Here is an 8,036-nt window from a genome sequence, read left to right on the forward strand (position 1 = left end):
TATTCTATTTGATAAAGGTAATTTAGGACAAAACAACAAAGCAAACCATCAGTATTTTGGGTTTCAAGTAATCATTCATATATGTAACAGTAGTCAGCACTCAGAACAAAATTGTGCTTGAAGTCCACAGGCAAAAAAAATCAACATTAATCATTAAAAATTTTACTGCTGCTTTTCTTGATTACAATTATACATTTAGTTGTTGGTAAATATAAATTCCTTCTTCATTTAAATCTAACTTGTGAATGTGGGTTTTATGGACAAATTCCCTGTCAACTGAACTAGCCTGAGGTACATGAAATCTTTTTCTTTCAAAAGGTTTCACAGAAAAGAATACCTTGGTCCATGTAGTCAGTTCTGGATCTAGGCCATCTGGTTCAACATCTTAGTCATGGACACTGCAGTCATCAAGAACTGTATAATATAAAAAGTAATATCTAATCTAATTAGGACAGTGTAAAGTAAAACTGAGGACAGTATAACATTCGAATAGGGACATGCAGCAATGCAATGAGGTGTAGTTCTATGTGACCCATCCTGTTTAATTTAAGTGAATTTGTGAAAAACGGCCATTCTCACAGAAGGAAAAAGCCCTGATTCAGCTATCTATGATGTATGTTGTTTTATCACCATGATCCATACAAATTATGTATACCTCAAAGTCCTCACTTCTTTGAATATTGCAGACTGCCTGAGCTGGGTAATGTAGTCAAGTGGCTTTTTCCAAGCTCCAACATCAGTGTATAAATCAAACCTGTCCTGAAGATTTAAACATTTATTATTAAAACACAAACAAATACCGGTACTAATTAATACTCATAAACTTAATGAACTATGTGTAGTGACTTGCATAGTATGTACTGGCTTGCATAGTGTGTACTGGGTAGTGACTTGTATTGTGTGTACTGGCTTGTTGCATAGTGAGTACTGGGTAGTGACTTGTATAGTGTGTACTGGCTTGTTGCATTGTGAGTACTGTGTAGTGACTTGCATAGTGTGTACTGACTTGCATAGTGTGTGTACAAACACTCATGCCACTAAAGCCTGTATTGTCATGAGTTATCACTTTGGGATTTTGAAAATCATTTTGATTTTTATGCTATTGTATGCACTATGTGATAATGTAAATTGGTGTTTTATTATTATTTTTTATTATCGGGACCAGTATATTCAGTATCAGACAAGTAGGTCCTGTGGACCATCCCCTCCCATCAGTTAAGTTCAATCCCTGCACTAGACCATTCTGTGGACGGATTTACTAATGGCAAAGACAATCATTATGTGTCCTGCATCAAGATGTCAGGGGAATAAAAAACTCTGTATAAATAAAACTGTAACTTTAAATGACTTAACTTTGTTTGCTACCTATCAATATATGTAACATAGTAGCAAATATGACACAACAACTTAAATTTCTTTCTCACAAAATGACTTGAAGACTTTGATCACATTATAACTTCAATGTATTGTAGTTACATGTAGTTCAGGTTCAGATAATCAATATTACTCATAGTTTTACCATTACCATTTTTGCGATGTATTTGGTGTACAGAGACAGAAGGACCAGTAGCGAAATTTTACGATTTATATACCGGTATACTGCCTTTATTACCTATGCAGTGACACTAATTAGTTCTTTCTTAAGTGCTAAAAACAACCCCAGATGTGTGCAAACAACACTGTCACTAATCTACTGTTTTCAGGCTTCACTGCGTGCCATAGTAGGCCGCAAAATATAGGGTGTTACTAGCTAGAACCGATTTTCTGCTTAAGTTAGCGAATTCTCAGATTAAAACATGTCATTTAGTTTCCATGCTTGTCGGATTTTCGGAAGCCATAGCTGAAGCGTGATATATCAGTCAGCGCGATATACTGGTCTGCAATATATCGACGTTGCAGTGTACTTTAAACAATCTTGGTAGAGTTCTACCAGACGATGTTTCATGCCAAATATCTAAGCCTTAGACCTTGCAGTTTTTTAGATTTTTTCCTTTCGGTTGGCATGGCAACCAGATGTATGCATGGTGAGAGGGGGTATAATGTGGGGTGGCGTAATTTATTAGATGATGTTTAAAAAAAAATGGGGGGGGGGAGGTTGGGGGGCGGAAGGGATTCTGGGTAGGGGCGTGGGGTATTGTTTGGGTGGAATCCATTGTGGTATTCAGGTAAGTGTTGTTTTGTCAACGTAATAATAAAATGTGATCATTAATAAAGAAGAAATGGCAATTTAAGCGAAATGTTCAATTATCTAAGTTTAACAGGGGCCATAATTATGTAAAAATGCTTGATACAGTGGTCTGCTCTTGTTTATAGGTTGGGGTCATGTTGGTTAACAAGTATGCAACATATAAAAACAATATGTCAAAGGATATAGGAAATATTTGGGGTAGTACGCAAACTTTAACATAGATTTATCAATAATATGCATATTCTAAGTATAAAAGAGGCAATAATTATGACAAAATGCTTGATAGAGTTGTCTGCTCTTGTTTATACGTTGGGGTGCTGTTGGTAAACAAGTATGCAAAATATGAAAGCAATATGTCAAGGGACAATGAACATAAATGGGGTAGTACGAAAACTTTAACATTTGCTGCATATTCTACGTGGAAAAGGGGCCATAATTATGACAAAATGCTTGATGGAGTTGTCTGCTCTTGTTTATAGGTTGGGGTCATGTTGGTAAACAAGTATGCAAAATATGAAAGCAATATGTCAAGGGACAAAGAAAATACCGGTATTTGGGGTAGTACGAAAACTTTAACATTTGCACGCAAACGCAGACGCTAACCCCGGGGTGAGTAGGATAGCTCTACTATATATATTTCATATATAATAGTCGAGCTAAAAAGGGCCATTTAGAGGAAACATTTCTTTATTAATAAGTACCTTTTGCCCCCATGGATATGGTTCTGCACCATAATTATACACAACTTCTTCTCTGCACGAGAGATGACGCTGGCACAGTCAACTGTAGCATCTGACCAGTGGCAGAATGTCACGGAGGGCAACAAATTATAAGCTTGATAGACCCTCCTCTTCAAAGCACTGCACTTTACAAATGCCGTTGGTGGAGTCATTTACAAGCCTTCCAAAACTGCCATCTTCTGTAGTTCCATCAAACCTAATTGAAAGAGAAATAAACAATAAAACTTATTAGGATTTGTAAAAGTTAATTAATATATATATTTAACTATATAGTATATAAAATATAGATAAATATTTAATATTTATATGCAAGTCACTACAGTGGCACATACACTATGTAAGTCATGAAATTGGCAAACACACTAGGCACATATATATATAAACCATTCAACTTGTTTAATTTTAAGGTACTAAATCAAATCTTACAGTACAATTTAAGTAAGACAATAAGTACAATTATTTAACATATAAATTTAAACTTAACATTTTTGAAAAGCTGTTGAATCTTTTTATTCCACAGTGTCTGTATATGATTTTAAAAACACGTTGAAGAATCACAGCAACAAAAGTTGGTGAGCATAGTTAGTGCGTTAATTAAATAAAGTCTTTTAAGATTATGGCCCAAGGGCTCCCTGATGCTTAAAGCGCCTGGGGAAATGCCTGATATCCCACCTAAACTTTGTTTGTGAGGGTATAATTTTTAAGTAACGATTACCATCACATAACAATATTTTTTGTAATATGATTATAACAGTATCAGAGTATGGTGTATGAATTTATAAATTTCTATGACAAAATAACCTATTTTAATACACTACAGAAAAAGAACATGTTTGGCCATACTGGGTTTACAGAAAAAACATGATTTGTGTTAAAGATTTATACATACCAACATTTTTTTCCCCTTGAATCGGAATTCAAACACATATGTGTCATTTCCAATCGGCTCCTTCCTTGTTAACATCCCTTCATATTTCAGAAAAATATCCCCCTTTTCGATGTGGGAATGTGTATGCACACATCTTCCTATAATTAAAGAACATGAAAACATATTATTGTTATAATTACAATCTAGGGCAGGTGTTAATCACCCAAATTTGTCATGAAACCCTAGTCTGATCATTTTGTGAAAATAAGCACGTTATTTTCTCAAAATTTAAAAATTTTAGAAACAATATAAACATGGTTGAGAAATAGGCACAGTACTTTGACCATTATCTTTATGATTACACACACATGCATTTTTATTGAGCCCAAGAGAAAAGATCAAATACATGAAAATTTATACTCTTGAGTGTTCATTTATTTATTCCAGTTGAGAATGTTTAGCTCAGTATTGTGATAAAAAACACTTCTTTTTGGAATTGTGAAGTATTCTGAAATAGGCCTCTGTTTAATAAGGTGAAAACGCCTTTGGTTTAAAGGAATTATCCCAATAAATTTGGCATAGGTGAAAAATACTGGTAAGCATCCAGGTACATTGTAAATGCGCATCTTGGGGGAAAAAACAGGCTGTAAACATCGTAACCAAGAAAATAAAGGAACAATAAAGGAATATTTTCCCCAAAATATAGGAAATTTTGAAAATTTAACACAGTCATTTACATTTGTAACATGACCATGTGGAGTTTATCGGACTTCAGTGATTTTTCTTCCCCAATTGGGAAAAGTACTTGTACCATGCCAATTGAAAAAAATTAGCGCGAAAAACCCTGAAGTTGGGAAAATTCCCGTTGTGAAATGTTCCAATTGGGAATTACAGGTCGTTTTAATTGCTTGATATCAAAAGAAAAAATCTACTCAAATATTGATTCACATTGATTTTCGCTTTAAGTGTTTAGTGAAAGTGCTCATTTTATGTGTTTACTTGCAGATAATTTTGGAACAAAATTGACGGAATATGCCTTCCTTTTGGGAAATTTTGAGATAATAATTTGCATGTGTTCACAAGCGTCGACACTCGTGCCGAGGTTTAATTGGCCCTTTGTTTGGCAGATACTTACTATTAACACGGGTGTCATAAACATTAGTGACCCAAAGTGCCTGCCCCCCTCCCAACAGGTGGCGATTGTCTGTCCAGTAATTATAAGCAAGATTAAAAATGCTTTCACTTGTATCTTGAACCTTGAAAAATGCATGCAGTCGTGCGTTGTTTTATCACTTTCTTCGTCTTAATGAATAAGTTTTAAAATATTGAAGAAACAAAAGACAATAAGTTTTTGCATATTTCTAATACTAATCCAATAAAATGGTGGTTCAGTAAACATAAATGTTTTAATGCAATCAGCGAATGCTTGCACTTTTAATCATCATCAACTGCATCATCATCATAATCATCACCATCGTCACTCATATAGTATAGATAACCTGTATCTTTCTGTTGTTTTTAAAGGATGACCTTGTAAGCATGTTTTATAATTATTACGATCATTCTAGTATCAAAATTATCCTTAATACAAACATAGAAGGCTCATCGTACATCAGGGTTGGCACCAATCGACCGCCCCCGGTTTTAACTGGCAGTTTTTACCGATTAAAACAGCCCCGGTCAATACTCCCAAAGTGGTCATTACTGGTCAATACTGGTCGATTGAACTTTACACCCAATTTTGATTAATATTCCATGCTTAATTAAACAATATTAATAATATAAATTAAACAGACATGTTGCCAATAATGTCTTAAGCTATTAATACCCACTATTTTATACCTGTTCATGCAATTTGTAGGCCAATCTCTCAAAATTTTGCAAATGAGTCAAGTAAGTCAATTCGATTTATCTAGTCGATTGATTTTTTTTTCAATTCTAACGAATTATTAATGCTCAGAAAATTCTGTGCTTGATTCAACAAGAACCTGTCAATTACTGTGTATTAGTTGTTCCTCATGCCCCACTGTCTCCACAGTCTTTCACAGTCTTCTCACCTATACAGGTTAGGGCACCCAAAACTGAAAATAGGGCCTTACATGGCACCTTTGACACAACCCTTACTTGTCATGTATTCTTGCCTGGATTTCTTTAACAAAACAGTGATACAAAATTTAATTTTCCATTGATAATAAAAAAAAACATTATAAGAAATAATTATTAAAAGAAAGAAATTATTGAAAAGAAGCGTCTAGAGTAGACCCACAATTGTAAACATTATTTGTTGCCAAAATCAAGAACTTTGATTGCTTATTCATTTGAAGACCAATTGAACTTATAAATATGAAAACCCTCTTAATATAGAAAGGAGACAAGTTAGAAGTAACTATTAAATTAATAACAATAATAGCAAGTTATCTCATTTTGTTTGAGTGAAATGAAATAGCCTAAGGGCAGATTTTCTTCATTGTCACTATCAGAGCATGCATTTTATTACCAATAAAGGCTTAGGGGCCAGATCATTTATGACCCAAGAAAACACAAGAGTTCTGTTTGTCCATCAGCTTATCAAATAGATCTATCAATAGATCAGTGAAATACTATGGTAACTACAATAGCAATAATACTTCAGTAACAGATGTGATACACTGAGATAAAGTTATTGCCTTAGTTCTTTTGTATTTGAGACTGTTTCCATAAATAATAAAGAAGTATTTTTTACAGCTTTAAAGATTTTTTTACAATAGATAACTCAAAAAAAGTTTATCAATTACAGAATAATGATTGATTTAATATAGAATAGCTTAAATTCTTCCTTTGTCATGTTTAAATGCTACAATTTTCAATCGACCAGTATAGACCAATAATGACCAGTATTGACCGGTTTTAACCGGGTATTGACCGCCGGCCAGGTCAATACTCAATTGACCGGTCAATATGCCAACCCTGTCGTACATCAGTGGTATTTATTTTAATCGAGTAAGTTGTTGACACATAAATGATGAAATCATTGCTACATATGTAAATATGTGTACTACAATGCGCCAAATTTATATATATATTTATTTATTTGTCCATTGAAGGATAAAATAATGTTTTATATTTATGTAATTATTTTAATATGATGAATTATTTGACTTTTGTACGTTCTTCTTTTTCTTTTATAATAATGTTCAATACTGATACATAATGGCCATGCGTGGGGGATTAAAAAGAAATAGATTGATAGCTTATCCGAGTTACTCAATCCACTCAGGAAAATCAACAGTGATAAAAAAAGGTGCAAAACCTAACACCTTAAGCCCTTAAGACTTAAGTGGTATTTGGTATGCCATGTGATAATGATGGCGTGTGTGTCTAATGTATGGAGTGAATTGTGTAGGGGATTGACGTCAACAAGTACGAAAATTTAGAAAGAATATTTTGAAGGTCGCGAAAATATGTGACAAAACAAAGTGTGGCCCAAGATCTGTTATGGCAGTAAGAATAGAAAATACTGGCACACTCTGTGTAAGTTGCCTCAATACCAGATCTTACAAATAGGTTTAGGGTTTCTCAGCTGGAAGGAATAGTTAGTGAGTTTGTGTCTTCTTAAAAAGAAAGATGAACCCAACGCAGGTTACACTCCACTAGAGTTCATTTTACTCTTTAATTTACATCCTACATTTGTGTATCCTCGACTGTCTTAAAATCGCTAGTACGTAAGGTCGCGGCCATCTTTGTTTTTTCTTGATATCGCGAGATGTCACGGCAGGTGCGAAATTTTGACGTCATCTCATTTGCATATACTACAACTCTTGCAGACGTATTATTTTCCGGGCAAAATGAGGTTTAAACAGGTATTTATTGTTGTTACAATATGTATATCCTAAATTTATGTATTTATTTAATGCTTAAAATATCCCCATGGAAACAAGCCCAGAGCTGTGCCTAAAATCAGTGTTTCAAAAGTTTTGACATTGTTTACGTTTGCATCAGTGAATGAAGGTCACGTGACTTCATCGAAATTTTCGTAGTAAGGCCAAGCAAATTTTGAAAAGTGTTTAACAGTGCATTGGTTTCTTATATTCTGAATTAATTTTTATGAAATTTCTTGTACTTTTTACAGAAAACCCCACAGCCTATTCACAGCAAATACAGGTTATACTCTCCCTCGGCAATGACTGCTGCTTACAGAAGTGTCAAGGAAGATGGTATGCCAGTGTTAAAGGCCTCCAGGGTGTATCAAGTTCCAGAGACC

The 8,036-nt window shown here is 34.1% G+C and overlaps 1 long non-coding RNA gene across 1 annotated transcript; it reads right to left on the bottom strand.

The window, feature by feature from the left end:
* Window positions 1-336: 336 nt before the first annotated feature.
* LOC127841905 (uncharacterized) lies at window positions 337-7,426 on the bottom strand. The gene is made up of 5 exons (XR_008031408.1): window positions 7,334-7,426; window positions 3,818-3,954; window positions 2,890-3,124; window positions 656-759; window positions 337-414 (listed from the first exon to the last, which is right to left on the bottom strand). It is a non-coding gene; the product is annotated as an uncharacterized LOC127841905 (long non-coding RNA).
* Between the last annotated feature and the right edge of the window lie 610 nt (window positions 7,427-8,036).

The sequence above is a fragment of the Dreissena polymorpha genome, chromosome 8, assembly GCF_020536995.1.
Source record: "Dreissena polymorpha isolate Duluth1 chromosome 8, UMN_Dpol_1.0, whole genome shotgun sequence".
In the NCBI taxonomy this organism is placed as follows: domain Eukaryota; kingdom Metazoa; phylum Mollusca; class Bivalvia; order Myida; family Dreissenidae; genus Dreissena; species Dreissena polymorpha.